The sequence below is a fragment of the Nycticebus coucang genome, chromosome 11, assembly GCF_027406575.1.
Source record: "Nycticebus coucang isolate mNycCou1 chromosome 11, mNycCou1.pri, whole genome shotgun sequence".
Lineage (NCBI taxonomy): Eukaryota > Metazoa > Chordata > Mammalia > Primates > Lorisidae > Nycticebus > Nycticebus coucang.
In genome coordinates, this window is record NC_069790.1 from 26,030,673 (window position 1) to 26,048,010 (window position 17,338).

At 40.1% G+C, this 17,338-nt stretch overlaps 1 long non-coding RNA gene across 2 annotated transcripts in view; it reads right to left on the reverse strand.

The window, feature by feature from the left end:
- Positions 1–15,971: 15,971 nt before the first annotated feature.
- LOC128560079 (uncharacterized) overlaps positions 15,972–17,338 on the reverse strand; it is a 38,318-nt gene continuing 36,951 nt past the window's right edge. For both annotated transcript variants that reach the window (XR_008372882.1, XR_008372881.1), the window contains exon 3: positions 15,972–17,053. This is a non-coding gene — a long non-coding RNA (uncharacterized LOC128560079). The remainder of the gene's footprint in view (positions 17,054–17,338) is intronic.

Sequence of the window (17,338 nt, forward strand, 5' to 3'; positions counted from 1 at the left end):
AGCTTAGAGGCCAGAGTGAAGACTGTGCCTACGGGGCTGCCTTCACTATTGTCACCAGGGGCCACAAGTCCATACTCCCTTCTAAGGCTTCTAGTGAATGTCTTCCACTTTTCTTATCAATTCCTCTCTCTTTTTTTCACCTCACTAAATAATGCAGCACATCATAATTTTCCTGTTTAGAAAACCTTACTCCAAATCCCATCTCCACCTTGCTCCATGTCCCAATAGGTTTTATAGAAGCTCTGCTTTCTGGCTTCTGGTTAAATTTGCCCAAGGGGATAGGATTGCCAGATTTAACCAGAACAAGAATATGGACAACTAGTTTGAAATTTCAGATGAACAAGAAATTTTTTTAGTATATCTAAATGTTGTACTTACACTAGAAAAAAAAGTCCTTATTTATCTGAAATTCAAATTTAACTGAGTGTCTTAACAATTTTATCCAGCAACCCAACATAAAAGTAACCAAGGAGATTAGAGGGCTTGGCAGTTAAAGGCTGTAAGTGTTTATCTTCTCTTACTCCATTCCTGCAGGACCACAGTGTAGCAGTTTCTGGGGTCTTCTGCTTGAGGCCCCAATCCTGCCAGGGCTTCCTCTCCTATAGCCACGGCTCTGTTATTCTGCCCCTTCAGACCTGGGGGTGGCAAAGTCTTCTTGCTCTTGCCAGTAGCTGGGTGTCTTATTATCCCTGAGGTTCCATTTAGCCTGTCCACACTGCTGTAAATAGTCTCCCTTAATTCATCTTTCTCTAACTATTCACTTTGGGTATGCCACGGCTTTCTGTTGTGAGACTTAAACATACGATTACTTGCTTGTTCTTCCCCTCTTGAATATTTCTTCCTGACACATGGATGGTGGCTGACCTGTTTACTGTATTTGGTACTAGTACCACTCACTACGTAGATAAATATTGTAAACTAATTGATTGAATACAACCCATTCAATCACTTTCCTAGAGTTAGTGATTCTAGAAGTGTGATGCTTGGACTTCAAAAAATTTAAGAAGCATCAGTTAGGAACTTGTTAGAAATACAAATTGTCAGGCCCACTCTGGGCCTATTGAATCAGGGACTGTGAGGATGAAGCCCAGTGATCTGTGGTTGAACAAGCCTTCCTGGTTTCCTGATGTCAGCTGAATTTGAGAACTGTTAGACTAGGGAATGGGAATAGAGTGGTGCACAGAAATGAGGAGGTCCCAGTACTCATGGTAATTATCAATTTAGTAGACACATTTGTATACATTCATCTTAACAAGTGACAGGTAACTTTAACACACAACATCTGAATACATTCTACTCACTTATTTCTGTGAATGGCTGCCCTAAACAATTCATACTCTGGGCATGTCCTCTGTACAAAGTCCCTGGAAACTTCCAGAGGACCCTTTTAGAACCTGACATGAACATCAACTGAGATTTACCAGTTTAGAGAAGCTGAATTCTCTACCCCAATTTAAAGTTAGTGGTAGGCAAGATGGGAGGTTTGAGATAGACCAAAAACAAAGGAAAGCCAGAAAAGTTGTCCTATAAATTGCATTATTTTCAAATAGCTTACCTGATATTACAAACAACAACAACAACACATAAGTCAGGTATAAAACCTATTTATTATACAAGCCTAAAGACCTAACTGTATTTAACATGTAAACACAAAGCATATTTTGCATCATTTATTATACTTTGTATTTTCAGTAATACAACTATTATGTAAATTGAGAATACATTGTACTTTGTTTTGTTCTGATCTCAAGAGGTGTTCATTTCCAAAAATCATACTACCAATGGATGTTTGAGTTGCCAACACAACAATAGCTGTCATATTGACCATGATTCTAGGAGTAGGCAGAAATATCTGACTACATTATATCTCCTAGCACAGTGCATCTCAGCTTTAATGTGCACACAAATCACTTAAGGATGTTGTTACAGTACATATTCTCATTCAGTAAGTCTGGGCAGGGGTCTAAAATCCTGCCTTTCTGACAAGCTACCAACTGGCTTTGATTCTATTGGTTCATGGGCCATACAGTTGAGTAAGGTTCTATTGTAATCACACACACATTTGCAGATTAAAATATATATTATTTTATTATAAATTTATTTCATTTCTCTTTTATACTATAATTAGAATATCATATCAATTTTTTTTGAGACAGAGTCTCGCTTTGTAGCCCTTGGTAGAGTACCATGGTGTCACAGCTCACAGCAACCTCAACTCTTGGGTTTAAGCAATTCTGTCACCTCAGCCTCCCAAGTAGTTGGGATGACAGGCACCTGCCACAACACCCGGCTATTTTTAGAGACGAGGTCTTACTCTGGGTCAGGCTGGTCTCCAACCTGTGAGCTCAGGCAATCCACCCACCTCAGCCTCACAAGTGCTAGGATTACAGGCGTGAGCCACTGCATGCCAAGAATTTCATTAAATGTAATTCTCCATGGATTTTATTTTATTTTATTTTATTTTTTTGAGACAGAGTCTCACTTTGTCACCCTTGGTAGAATGCCCTGGTATCATAGCTCACAGCAACCTCATACTCTTGGGCTCAAGTGATTCTCTTGTCTCAGCCTCCCAAGTAGCTAGAACTATAGGCTCCTGCCACAACGGCCAGCTATTTTTAGAGACAGGGTCTCACTCTTGCATAGTCTGGTCTCAAACTCCAGAGCTCAAACAATCCACCTGTCTTGGCCTCCCAGAGTTCTAGGATTACAGGAGTGAGCCACTGTGCCAAACATTCTCCATAGATTTTAAATTCGATGATAAAGGAAGCAATGTAGCAATAATAATTCAGGGGTGGCACCTGTGGCTCAAAGGAGTAGGGCACTGGCCCCATATGCCAGAGGTGGCGGGTTCAAACCCAGCCCTGGCCCAAAACTACAAAAAAACAAAACAAACAAACAACAACAAAAAAAAACCCATTAAGCAATAATAATTCAATTTAATATTGACAAAGGAGGTGCAAATGGGATATACTTGAGACCCATTGCCCTAAGCTCTTCAAGGGCTTCAAGGGCATCACATATTCTTGCCACATGAGTGATTTAAAAATGAGAAGGTAAAACCAATCTCTGCATGGGAGTTTTCCTGGAAGGACAGGTTCAGGAATGAGAATGTCTCAGTTTAATCCAAGGAAACTCACAGAAAGGTTTGCTGGGGAGTTTGGGGAATAAAGCTTCTTCATTCTTACGACAGTGGAAGAGGCAATTATCCCCTCTTCTTCTGGCATTGAGGAGTGAGGATCTAAGGCCCGAGACTGCACAACCAGCTGGAAGATACAGCTGGCAGTAGTACGGGAAAGGGAAAGATAAGAGAGGCACAGGCGAGTAGCGCCTCAGCTTCAGGATTAAGCCAACCCTGGAGCTCGCCTACTTTTCTGTGATACGTCACCCAGTGAATGTCTTTTAGTTTAAATCATTTGGAGCGGATGTTCCTGTGTCAATGGGGCATCAAAGTAAAGTGCTGATGAGACGAAAATGAATTTGGGAGGCAGCAAGATAAAGACAATTTCTAATTCCGTAAGATAGGAACGCACCTCAGGAGAGAGGGCTGCTAAAGCATAGAAGAGGCTCAGACTCAAAATTGAGCAACCACGAACTTGAGACCCTGCATAGAAGTTGACATGGGAAGAGTGGCCGACCCCAGACAAGAGGCCCGCAGGACTTCTGCCCCTGACCGTGGGAAGAACGCGCATGAGCATGCGCAGTGTCCCAAGCCTGGGCCAAAGAAGCACAAACTTTGCTTTCATTTTCCCCTCTACTGTTTATAACGTCTCCCTCCAGACTCTAAACTTGCCAAAGTTCTCATAGAAATGGGTATTGTTTTCATGTAAAAATCAATTAATATGCATGAAATGGATTATTTTAGTATTTGAATCTACCCCCCAGAAACACATTTTAGAACTCCGCAAAGCAGTATGAATACAAATTTCTTTCTCTCTTTCACGTGGGGAAATTCCCTGCTTAAAAGAGAGAGAAAAAAAAAATGCATGTAGGACACATTCGGAATTCACTAAATATATGTGCAGGATGATTGCTCCTTTTCAGTCCACAAGTATAAAAAAGTGATTGGCAAAATGGTCTCATGGGCCGGGACCCAGAATGGTGGGGCCGTGGTGGACTCTTCTGTCTACTTCTCTAGGAGGAGAGAGTACGGAGGATGGTAGACCGGGAGAGCGCAAGGCAAAGACCTTGGGAGATACTGATCTGGCCTATTCTGAGCTGAAATGCCCTGTTTAATATGTGTTGATATTACAAAAACATTCCCACTCAAGTAGTTTGTCTTCGACACGCTGCTGTTTCACGTAGGCTTATTGCCCTTTATCTGGAATGTCATCCCCTCTTAAGCCTGAAATTTCCTCTGGGAGCCCTGCTAGGTCCCTGATGACTGAAGGGTGATGACTTCCGCCATCCAGGGTGATGGCCATCACATTGCTTCCTTCCCCACTTGCTCCAAATACACACCCTTAACCCCCCACAAAAATGTTATATACTTTGCATAGTGTCCCATTTAAGCAAACAGATTTTCTGACAAGCCTACTGTCCCAGGTGTCCTCAAAATTTTTCAACAGGGGGCCAATTCACTGTCCCTGAGACCGTTGGAGGGCCGGACTATAGTTAAAAACAAAACAAAACAAAACAAAAAACTATGAACAAATTCCTATGCACACTGCACATATCTTATTTTGAAGTAAAAAACAAAACAGGAACGAATACAATTCACAGCGCTTCATGTGGCCTGCGGGCTGCAGTTTGAGGATGCCTGTCACTCTAGACACACACACAGCATCTCACATTTCCCTCCCTAGGTTAGCAATTTATTCTAGAAAGGAACGAATCTTCCCATCAGACACCTCACTACAATTGCTTCCCCATCCACTTCTTGCATTTTTTCCCCCTGCAAGAAATAGCTGTGAACTTGTGATCTCCCAGCTGAATTTGGATGGCAGTCATGTTTTATTTCTCCCATAATTGTTTTATGGAAGATATAATTTAAAAATTAGGACATTTCAATAAAAATCTGTGCTGCTTGTTTCTCTTAAAACCTCAACAAATGGGCGGCGCCTGTGGCTCAGTGAGTAGGGCACCGGCCCCATATGCCGAGGGTGGCGGGTTCAAACCCGGCCCCGGCCAAACTGCAACAACAACAACAAAAAAAAAATAGCCGGGCGTTGTGGCGGGCGCCTGTAGTCCCAGCTACTTGGGAGGCTGAGGCAAGAGAATCGCGTAAGCCCAAGAGTTAGAGGTTGCTGTGAGCTGTGTGACGCCACGGCACTCTACCAAGGGCGGTACAGTGAGACTCTGTCTCTAAAAAAAAAAAAAAAAAAAAAAAAAAAAAAACTCAACAAATTTGGGTTCTTTGGCAACACTGGGCCCAAGAGCCTACAGGTGAACATATTTTGTGGTTTGCCACAGTCCTCACCTCACCAGCCCTGCCTCTGGCCCTCCTGGTAACATAGCATGTGCATTTATCATTATGCTAATTCTTTTATTTTCATAGATAAATATTTCTTTACACTCAGAGAAAAAATGGTAATAATATGCCACATGATTAGACAAAAATGAGCTTGGGCCTCTTTCTTTATTAACTGAAAACTATTCCTATGCATTTTAAAGAAAATATAATATCACTTCATTTACATATTTTCATTTCATTTACTTATTCATCTTTGTTGTCATTGTTGCTGAGGCAGAGTCTCACTCTATTGCCCAAGCTAGAGCACCATGTTGTCAGCCTGGCTCACGGTGACCTCAGACTTCTAGATTCAAGCGACCCTTCTGCCTCAGCCTCCCAAGTAGCTGGACCTACAGTGCCTGCCACAATGCCCCGCTAATTCACTTATATATATTTTTAATTATAAAATATAGCAATAATATTTGGATTTGCAATTTCCATATATAAGACACCGACTTTCAGTCCTGTGCCTCTAATTATTACAAAAGGAATCATAAAATCCCACAAAACATTTTATTATCTTAAATATTAAATATATTGTTCAGCACATTTTCAAAGGGTGAATGGAAAGAAGCTTAGGGAGTCATGAAATTAAACAGTAATGATCAAGATTTTCCCTGCTATAGCTCAGAACCAAGGCTTCCTGAGAACATGTAATGTCTTTTAGCAATTTCATAGCCACATGTCCAAATTTATTTGCAATTTGAATTCTGAGAGAAGAAGAAATGTAAATCTACATACTTGTGTGCAGAAAAAAAACCCACCAAAAATATTGTAATGGAATCAGAATTAATTTTTTTAAAAACAATAAACCTAAACTTTGCCTATATTTAAAGTGATAATTGCCAAATTTGGAAAAAGCCTGAAATTTTTTTGAAGTGATAAACGTATTTGTCTTTAATTTCTTTGCAATGCACAGACTTCAGTTTAAAAGAAAAAAAATCTAAGGAAAAATAAGAAAGTAATTGCTATGTTTCATTAGGAATTTTAGTAGCAATTCTTCTGTTCAAAACTTATTCATTTGAATTAAGATTATGGAGAGCACATCACTTCTTAATGGTGGAATGTGACAGTTATCTCTCTAAAAGGATGATCTCATTCAGGCACATGCTTTCCATTAAATATTTGTTTGTATATTGGCTTTATATTGTTCCTTTCAAGTTCCCTAAATCTCTTTTATGAGGAGGGGTATCTATTATACTAAAGTATATATTGCAACTTCTTTCTAAATGAGGAAGGAAAGAAGAAAGGAAGAAAAGACATGAAGATTCGAGTTTTCATGAAATGGAAGAAATTCTCTATTACATATTTTCATTTAACTAATTTAACTCTTTTAACTCATTTAACAACCAGGTGAAATAAATATTATACTGGCTCTTTTACATGAAGAAAAACCTGCACTTTAGCACACAGTATCTAAGCAGTGGTTCTCAACCTTCCTAATGCTGCAATGTATTTTCATTGTTAAAAAGGGGTCGCGACCCACAGGCTGAGAACTGCCAATCTAGAGGATCTAATTTCAGGGACATGGGGATTTCAAACACCCTGCTTTTCATAAAAATAAGATATTTAAAGAGAAAATGTGAAATGTGTCTTCCAACACACTTATTGTGGACATGAAAAATAATGACAAAGAAACGGAGATGCAGACTGAAGTATATAAGGATGAGGAGATGACAGAGTCAGTCAATAATTACTCTTTTTAAAAGTATGAAACATCTATACTATTTAAAATGTTTTTCTAATTTGCATTTGGATCTTAAAGTAGGAGATTTCTCAAAGAACCAAGCCTGATTGGCAGATCTATTTTTAGATCTCTAAGTGTTCTCCATATCTCTTTCCAAAAGGAATGTATTAATTTGCATTCCCACCAACAGTGTAAAAGTGTTCCCTTTTCTCCACATCTGTGCCAACATCTCTCATCTTGGGATTTTGTGACATAGGCTAGTCTCACTGGAGTTAGATGATATCTCAAAGTAGTTTTAAAAATAGATCTGCCATTCAATCCTTTAATCCCTCTACTGGCATATACCCAGAAGACCAAAAATCACATCATAACAAAGATATTTGTACCAGAATGTTTATTGCAGCCCTATACATAATTGCTAAGTCATGGAAAAAGCCCAAGTGCCCATCGATCCACGAACGGATTAATAAATTGTGGTATATGTACACCATGGAATATTATGCAGCCTTAAAGAAAGATGGAGACTTTACCTCTTTCATGTTTACATGGATGGAGCTGGAACATATTCTTCTTAGTAAAGTATCTCAAGAATGGAAGAAAAAGTACCCAATGTACTCAGCCCTACTATGAAACTAATTTAGGATTTTCACACGAAAGCTATAACCCAGTTACAACCTAAGAATAGGGGGAAGGGGAAAAGGGAGGGGTTGGGAAGGGGGAGGTGGGTAGAGGGAAGGGGATTGGTGGGATTACACCAGCGGTGCATCTTACAAGGGTATATGTGAAACTTGATAAATGTGGAATGTAAGTGTCTTGGCACAGTAACTGAGAGAACGCCAGGAAGGCTATGTTAACCAGTGTGATGAAAGTGTGTCAAATGGTCTGTGAAGCTAGTGAATGATGCCCCATGATCATATCAATGTACACAGCTATGATTTAATAAAAAATAAATAAATAAATAAAATTAAGAAAAAAAAAAGAACCAAGCCTGATATAGGATCCTACCAGGAGGAATTTTAGGGGCATGGAAATAGTTTGGAAAATGCCGGCCTGGTCTTGGAAAGAGGCTCCAAAGTATTGACCAAGGGCATTCACCTCCTCATAAGGATAGTCAGCTAAGATGTAAGGGGATTCTCTTTAAAATGGGTCAAAGTAGCCATCTCTCTTCCCCCCTATAAAGCAAGGTTCTTAACATTTGGATCCTCTGGGAAACTTAAAAATTCTTGAGGCCCTTCCCCAAGAAATTCTGATTTAATTGGACTGGAGTGTAGCTTGGTTACAAGTTTTAGAAGCTCCCCAGACAATTCTCATGTGCTCCTGGGGTTGAGACCTGCTTTTAGAAAGAGAGAACAGCCCCACTGCCTTTATGGTTCTCCTTAGCCAGAAAAGTCTTTGTCCGGAAAGGAGATCACACCAAAGAGTACTTTTGTTTCCCAGATACAAGATACAGAAGATTTGTGAACCACTGTCAAAAACAGTACTATGGGTAGATCAACACCTGAAATAGAAAACGGGCCATTGCAAGGAAGTAAAGGAAAAAGTACTCTATCCCATAATCAGGTGTGACATGTGGCAACCCTGCCATGTACATTGCACAAAAATGAACTCTAATTTAAAAATTAAATGTCACAATGTGAAAAATCAGAAGTGAACTTGATATCCTTTTATAGAAAAATGGACAAATTAATATATAAACATCATATAAAATGGTATATGTATGTATATGTATGTGTATATATAGTGTGTGTGTTTATGGGGGGGAGAGAGAGAAATTAAAACAAATAAACCAGATCTAATTCTACTATATCAAATAAGTAACCTTAAAAAGTTAATGCTGAGTGAAATTAAAGGGGGACACCTAGAATATGGTAACATTTATATAAATTTTAAACATATAAATACTTTATATCATGTTCAGTAAAAGTGTAAAAGCGTAAAGATAAGGTTCCCACTACCTGTAGGAGAGTAGGAAGAGGGAAGAAGAAGAAAAGGTAACAAGAATGGGTTAAAAATATTTTAACGGTAATTTTTTTGTTTCTAATCTAACATAAATATGACAAAGCTTCAATGTTTATTAAATCTGAGCATTGGATATTGCGATATATATAGACAATGTATATTTGTTTTTATCCACGGTTCCTGATTCCTAACTCCTTTAGCCCTTGTTGCATCCTAAGTGGCTAGAAACAATAAGCGTATCTTGTGTTCAAGTATTTGGCCTTCTGTCCTTGGCTCCTGAAGAGCTACTGAGTGATAAAAGTGAAAGACAATGTTTTGTGATACGGTTGGAACACTGTAGGCCTCCGGAGCAGCCTCAGGAAACAGAATCTCTTACCACCCCCTGCCCTCCTTTCTTCTGCACCCCCCACTTTCCTCACAGTCTCCAACGTAGTCTTTAGGAACTAAAAATATTCCCTAATCTTTCCCGCACTCTTCTATCTTGGGGATGCCCATAAAGAAATACTCTGACCTACCTTGTCATAAGACCCCATTTCAGAAGGGATCCTGCCCCACACCCTGGAGGGAGGACTGCTGTACAGACAGGCCAAGAAGAATCTGCAGACCAGCCTTGCTAGGTTTTCCCCCACATTCTATTAGTACTGAATATATCCTTCTGCACAATCACATTTTTATAGGTTTTCCATGTTTCAATCATGCTACCCAATGAAGTCTCCATAAAAGGCCCAAGAGGACAAGGTACGGAGAGCTTAGGGATAGCTGAGCTGAACACTTGGAGGTCCCTGGAGAATGGTGCAACCAGGAGGGCACAGAAGCTCCACCCCCTTCCCACGTTTCCTGCACTATGCATCTCTTCACACAAAATCTTTGTGATGTCCTTTGTAATAAGCCAGTTAACAGTGTTTTCCTGAGTTCTATGAACTGCTGTAGCAAATTAATCAAACCCTGATCAGTAAGAAGCACAGGGAAAACAACCTGGGCTTGAAATTGGCCTTGGAAGTGAGGGGCAGTCCTGTGGGATTGAGCTCTCAACCTGCAGGTTCTGATGCTGTCTCCAGTAAGTAGTGTCAGGATGGACGTGGTGTCAACTGCAGAACTGACTCCTTGCTCCGTGTGTGGGTAAAAACCTCCATACTTTGTGCTATGAGAGCAAAGAAAAACAAATAGTTTTCTTTCTACATACACATATAATTATTTATTCTTTTCTTATCTGTGCATTTGTAATCTTTGAAAGGGTTCTTAATATTAAAAAAAAGTTCTACACAGCTATAATTTAATAATAATAATAAAAAAAAAACTTCTCTGTAGGCCTCATAGTCTTCTAAGTCCACAAGCTTTGAAGTCTTAGCTCTTTCCAGGACAGTCCAATTCATTCACCCAAGGAGTGGAAGCAACAAACATGGTTGCAGCTACATGGTGTCCCTGATGTTGCACTGGGCCAGTTCAGCTTAGTCCTCAGTAGAGTCTGAACTGAGGGTCTGAAAGAACAGAGGGTCTGAAATTTAGGCCCTAATAAAGCCCAGGAATACACTGCCTAGCCACAGCCACTGCCGTGGTCCTGTCGCTTGCAATGTGCATGCAAAGGGTGACACAGAGAAAGAGCAAGACCCAGGTCTCCAAATCCAAGTTATTCCTAGCTCCCAGGCACAACTTGGGCAGGATACAGTACACACACACACACACACACACACATGCACACACAGCCAGTCTCCCCAGCACAGGCCTGGGCCACTGGGGTAGGGGCAGGCTGTCTGTCCATCCACTCTCTTAGCATAGGTCCATCTTTCTGTCCTTTCCTCTGCCCAGCCCTTCCTGCATAACCAGATACACTACACTCCAAACGCAGTAGAAACCCCCACTCCTCAGTGTCTCAGGCACTTCTCAAGGCCTGCTTCCATTTCCTATCCCATAAAGGTGACATCTCCTCCAAGAAAAATACAAACTGGTTATCATTTGGTAAATAAGAGATGTGAATATTCTCCTAAACCAGAAGGAGAATATTCAATAAATTTTGAATTTATTCAAAAAATTATGAAAGCTGCCATTGTATAAGAAGACAAAACTTTAAAAAAAATGAGAATACACAGAAGCATAGAATTCAACAAAGGACCACAGAGTTACTGTTAGCTATAGCTAGGCTCCATGGACCTGTTTGGGGAGGTCCTCACCCTCCAGTCATCCTTTTTCTTGAACTTTTTCTTACCTGGAAGCTAAGAATACTGGCATCTTAATTGAAGGAGGCTCTGGACTGGCCCACAGCAAGGTTTGGTGACATGCTCAGAAAGTACCTCCTAGAGAAGGCTAGGGAGAAGGAATTAAGCTTCCACAGGTCCTGTTACTCACTTCTCCCCTGAGTCTCAGCCCCTTAAATCAGGGAAGAGGATCCCTTACTAGCCCTGGTGTTGACCCTGGAGGTTTCTTCAATGACATGGAGGCTTCTGGAGCTTCTGTCTACTGGTATTTGCCATGTATTCTCTAATCCATTCTTTCTTTCCAGTTTATCTTTTCAAAGCATGTCCACATAGGACAGTTCTGGCAGGGGTGTCCAACCTTTCTCCGTCACTGCTGTACATTGAAAGAAGAGGAGTTGTCTTGAGCCATACATTAAATACACAAACAAAAAAAGAGCAAAGAAAAAGGTCTGTGCATATTTTTCACGATATCTGACACCACAGATAAGCAAAAAGTCCTCAAACAATCTGTCTGCATGCAGCCCACAGGCTACAGGTTGGACACCCCTGCATCATTTTTTCTTTCTCTGAGCCTCCAGCTTCAGGCCAGACCTCACATGAGCAGATTTCTCTTCTCTTCAACTAAGCTGCCTGTTGAATTCTGTTTTCTTATTGGATGACTACTTCTTATTCACAGTTCATTTGCAGAGAGCCAATCTTTGTTGTAGGACAGTTTCTTCCTTCTTTCCTCCAAACGAGTTCCCTTTGATGACTTCCCACAGCAAACCTCTAGGGCAGTGATTTTCATCCAGTGTGCCGTGAGAGGATCTTAGGTGTGTGCAATTTTTTTTAAAGATTGTTAATTAAATTATTTTCCAAAGAAGTTCAACAACAGTAAGTATATACACATATATACTTTTTTTTTATCAACATAATTTAAGCATGCCAGTGAAGCTTAACTATAGGTTCAAGTGTGCCCAGAAATAAAAAAGTATAAAAAAAATGCTCTAGGGTAAAACTTTTAAGTATCCTCTAACCACCATTTTACAAGGGAAAAAAATCTTTGCCCACACAATCATAGATGTTTATGTTGCTTATCAAAGGGATTTTCTTACTCAACGATATGTTGTTAAATATAACGGTACTAAGCATATAAAAAGCCTGACATTTCTTATTAACTGGCTGGTATTGGAACCATCATTGTCAATAACAGGTCTGAATGTCAGTAACATAGTTTAATGTGAATGAGTCACACAATAAATATAGGTTGTAAAGTGATCAGTTATACTTTGATGGTAACACAGCACCTGCAAGGATATAGCACAGGATCTGAATTGTAACCCAATCATTAGAAAGCATTTGAACATCAAGTAATTTAAGCATATTCTAAAATTCAGTTAGAATGCAGAAAATACCATTGACCTTGATATTTTGCTACCAGGAGACTGGAATTAAATTTTATATTAATAACAACCACTTTCAGGTTACATGACAAGTTTGCAATCAAAGAATTTTTCATAAACCAATTTACCTGGAAACTATTATGTCTATCATTTTAAATGTTTTGTTCCATAAGCCATTTGCAACACTCTGCAGCACCACAGTATAGCATGATGATTAAGCTTTCCCAGTTTTGTAGGTGCATATGGTTCTGCCACTCTCTGGAAAATGGAGAAAACAACAGGGCACCTTCCTAGAGTTAGTGTGAGGACAGCTACTACATGTGAAAGCACTTAGAAAAGTGCTGACAGCACTAAATACATCACCATAATCATCACCATCACTGTGATTTCCATTTAAAAATAAAACTACCAAAGCATCTTGATCCCCAGCTTAGCTTCACTGTACACTCTTAGGTATAAGGGGTGGGAAACCAAGTCCTGCGGGAAATGAGCTAATCTGAATAAGAAGAAGTCTCTCTGACCCTGGATCACAGGCTGGCATTCAGGGAAGAGCTCCAAGCCTGGTGGGGACCTGGCAGGTTGGGCAGGGAAAGGAGGCCAGAGCTCTCAACCAGAGGAGGAGCTGTAGCTAAGGATTATTGCACATGGAAGAGTGCCACCTGGAAGGGACGCAGGCCCCCAAGGGTCATTCCCGACACACTAGACACTGGCTTTGCAGGTAGCAAGACCAATTCCAAACCTCACTAGATGGTGGCCATGAGGTTTTGCTCTATTTTTTGCCTCGGCTATGAAACCAGTCTAAGCTTTGTCCCAGCGATGGAGGCCCAGTGACAAAATTATAAGAGGGATAGAAAAATACCATGGATATAAGCACATGCCCTGGTGCCAGACAGACAAGGGTATGAAGGGAAGATTGCCACTTTCTAGTGGATAGCTTTTTAAATTCTCGTGAAGATTAAATGAGGTGATCTGTCTAAAGTCCTTGTCTCAGTGTTTGGACCATGGAAGTGATCATAGAAGCTAGCTAGTTTTACTGTTATTATTAGGATGGAATGATGATGATGATGATGACATCGTGGGATGGGATGATACAGTGATGAAGGGGAGGGACCAAGGGAAGGTAAACAAAGATGAGAGTGTCCCTAGTGAAGGAAAATAAGTAAAGGTTTAATGGGTTTTTTTAAAGCAAATAAAACAAGCCCCCTCAAAAAACAGATTATGCTTAAATTGTAATGGGACACAGCTAGTTGTTTTTGCACAAGCCATCTCTTCCAAATACTGGGGCTATATTTTAAATTGGTTTGGGGGTCCCAGTTTGTCTAATAACTATTTAGAGATTTATAGAATACGAGTCCACACCAGTTTTTGTATATTCAGAAAAAAGAATTTAAAATATAAGGAACAGGATTTGAATAACAGGGCTGACAGCAGAGTGACGTCCCCACACCTTTGGCATTGTGTGCAGATCTTTGACATTTCACCAAAGCTAAATGTTCCATCTCTAGAACCTGACTTGTTCCTTACTATTTTTATTGTGCTGCAGCTTTAAAAAAATGCTAATTAAGTTAAACTAAACTGTCGCACAATCAGCTTCTATAATTACCATCAATGGTTTATGATAGGTTCGAGCAAACAGAGGGTTTGATTTTTTTTCTCTTTTGCCAGAGTTGTAGTTTCTTTTTGTAGAAACAATTATCGTGGCAGTGCTTCCTAGCAAAGGGAAAACACAGCCTGAAGCCATTGCATATTTCATTTTCAGTCCAGCAGTTTTAGAGTTCTTGCTTTTCCCAATGACTACTCAATGGGAAGGAAAGACAACCAGAGACCCTGGGTAATGTGTGGGCTCTCGCAAAGCGGTCAGTGAAGCCACCAGAAGCTGGACAGAAAGAACACTACCCTTTTTTGGGGACTCCCAGCTGCTTAGTGGACACATTGCTCCACAGGACAAAGTCATAATAGCGTTGGGATTTCATGTCACAGCCAAATTAATGCCCCCCATCTTTAGCAACAGATGTCATGATGTATAAAAATACAAATCTAAAGTTAGATTTATTGCTGTTAGCACTAAGTGGCAACATAGAAGAAGTAACCAGTCGGTAGGGAGCATGGGAATGTGTCTGGGTTTAATCTCCTGAGCCATCTTGTACAGCCATCTTGGTTGAACAACTAACTTTTCCTTAGTAGGTCTCAGTTTTCTCATGTGTGAAATGGGGTTATCAGAAGCATTCAGCTCGAAGAGCTATTCTGAAGATCAGATAAACTAATAATGGGTTTGCTCATTTATTCAGTAAGTATTTATTAAGCAGTTATTATGTGTCATACACTATCCTAGGTTCTGGGGATTCGACAATGAATAAAACAAACAAAACAGTCCCTTAACTTAAAGGAGTACAATGTCTGTCACCAAATAAGCACACAAAAAATATTAGCTGTGATTTATATGTTTTTATTAATTTACTATTAGAAATGGTTTCAGGTTTTTTATTGTCAGCTGCATTTAATGTTCATAATGCTATTTTCATTATTCACACCCAGGAAAATGGAAGTTCAGAGAATCTAAGTAACTCACACAAGTCATATGACTACTATGGTAGAGTCAGGTTTTAAATAAGTTTACCAGATTTAAGTCCATAGTCTACCAAAGCTCTGGCACAGTGTTACTTCTCATGAGTCCAGGAGTCTAGGCCTCTCATCTGAGATCAGGCTGTGGATGTCTCATTTCCCTTGTCTCTGACCTAATATATGACTATAGGGAAACTAACATGATCCTAAATCTTCATTATGCACAATGATGGAGAGCTGACTTCAGTGGACCTGTTCTTTTTCTTGGAGAAAAGATAAGAACAGTGGGTAAAAGTGAAGAAAAAGGTTGAATATTTTCACTGTATCATAAGGATGAATATTTTCACAGTTAAAGTAACCAGACTTTGGTAGGAGCTGCAGTATGAGCTACCATAGGAGGTGGTGAATTTCTTGTCTTCAGAATGTTCACATATGAGCCGAACAAACATTGAAAGAGAATGTTGCCCAGCAGAATCAATCACCCACTAGGGAATTTGGTCCAAATTTCCTGCTTCCCAAATCCGGTCAATCTTAAGAATCTCTCAAAGAACGTGATAAAAATACAGATTTCTGGGTGCCCCCCCCAAAGATTCAGAATATTTGAAATACTCAGTGTTTAGCTCAGATAGCTATCTTGAAAATTAGAGAAACTGATAAAGTATTCACTCATTTATTTAGTAAATATTTATTGAGTATTTACTGTGTGCCAGGCCCTGACTTAGCAGCTGTGGTGACAACAATGAAAAACATAAGCAAAATGATCCTTAATTTCAAGGAGCCTAAAGAAAAATGGTGTAGCGTAGAGCTGGCACATAATAAGCAGGTGATAAACGTGATTTTTGTAGTCGCATCATTTTATTATACAGGCTTGGGGCTGTGTTCTTCACAGTCATTACTACGCAAGCTGAACTGAAGGAGCAGCTCTGATACACAGAACAGTATCTTACACAAACACTCGGCAGGCACTCCCTGACTAGCTGGTTACTGAATGCACCAGTAATATTTGTCCATCCATCAGCATCACTTCATGGTAAAAAAGCCTAAGACAAGAGGAGGGCAGCAGCTTTCTGGAAGCTCCATGGACTTCTCAATTGCAGACTCTTGGAAGGTGGGATCCATGTCTATTTCTGCCCTGTCCTCTTAGACTCTAGGACACCAACTTGCACAAAATTAGTTATCAATAGAAGATTATTAAGAGAATAGATAAATAAACTTAGGCCCAATCATGAGGCACATTCAGACCACTTCATAGAATATGGATTTTTATTATTTGGTCCAGATCAACTAAGTCAGAATATCCAGGTAAACGGTCTCTGGGAATCAATATTTTCAACAATCCTGCTCCCCAAGGTGGCTGTGATTCAGGCAAGTTAGGGACACACTGATGTAAGCTAAACTTTCCTAAATTGGCTAGACCTTAGGCTTTCCTAGAATTCAGGCTTCAGGGACTCACTGCACCAAAGAGAAGTTTGCCCTCAACCCCTCAACTGGATTGCCCAACAGGGACACTGGTCTGGGGACAAGTTCCCATGTGTGGTTTTCCCCAGTTTATTTCTGAAACTTCCCTCCACATGGAGTCCAGGGGTAGGGTAGTGGTCGCCAATGCAGTGACTGAACTTAATTCACCTGGCCTTTCTGCCACCTTCTGTGCTATGCTAAGCACCTGTTTTAAGAGAATTTCCGAAAAGACCCCCTAGATACTTACTTTAGGGAGAGGAGAGAAGACGTAAGAAGTGCACCTTTTTTTTGATAGCTGAAATCAAAACCTGCATTTTCTTCATCCCTCACTGATTAGAATCTCTCGGCGTTCCACCAAGACAATCTCCAAAGAAGGAAAAGCAAATGAGCATGGCTGTTTCTGAGGGTATGAAATACTTTACAATTAAATAAGGTACGGTTGGGCTGGAGGCTGATCACTGGTGATGGGTAGGTTTCTGCAAGGCTGCAAATGAATTCAGCATGGGAAAGCATTCCAAATGGCTCCTACAAGCTTTCCCTTTATTATTTTTATTTGGTTATGTGCTGACTCTCATCCAGAATTGCACTTAATGCCCCCATCTGAAGTTGTTGAAATGGCCCCCCATGGCATAGTGTGACAGTGAAAGGA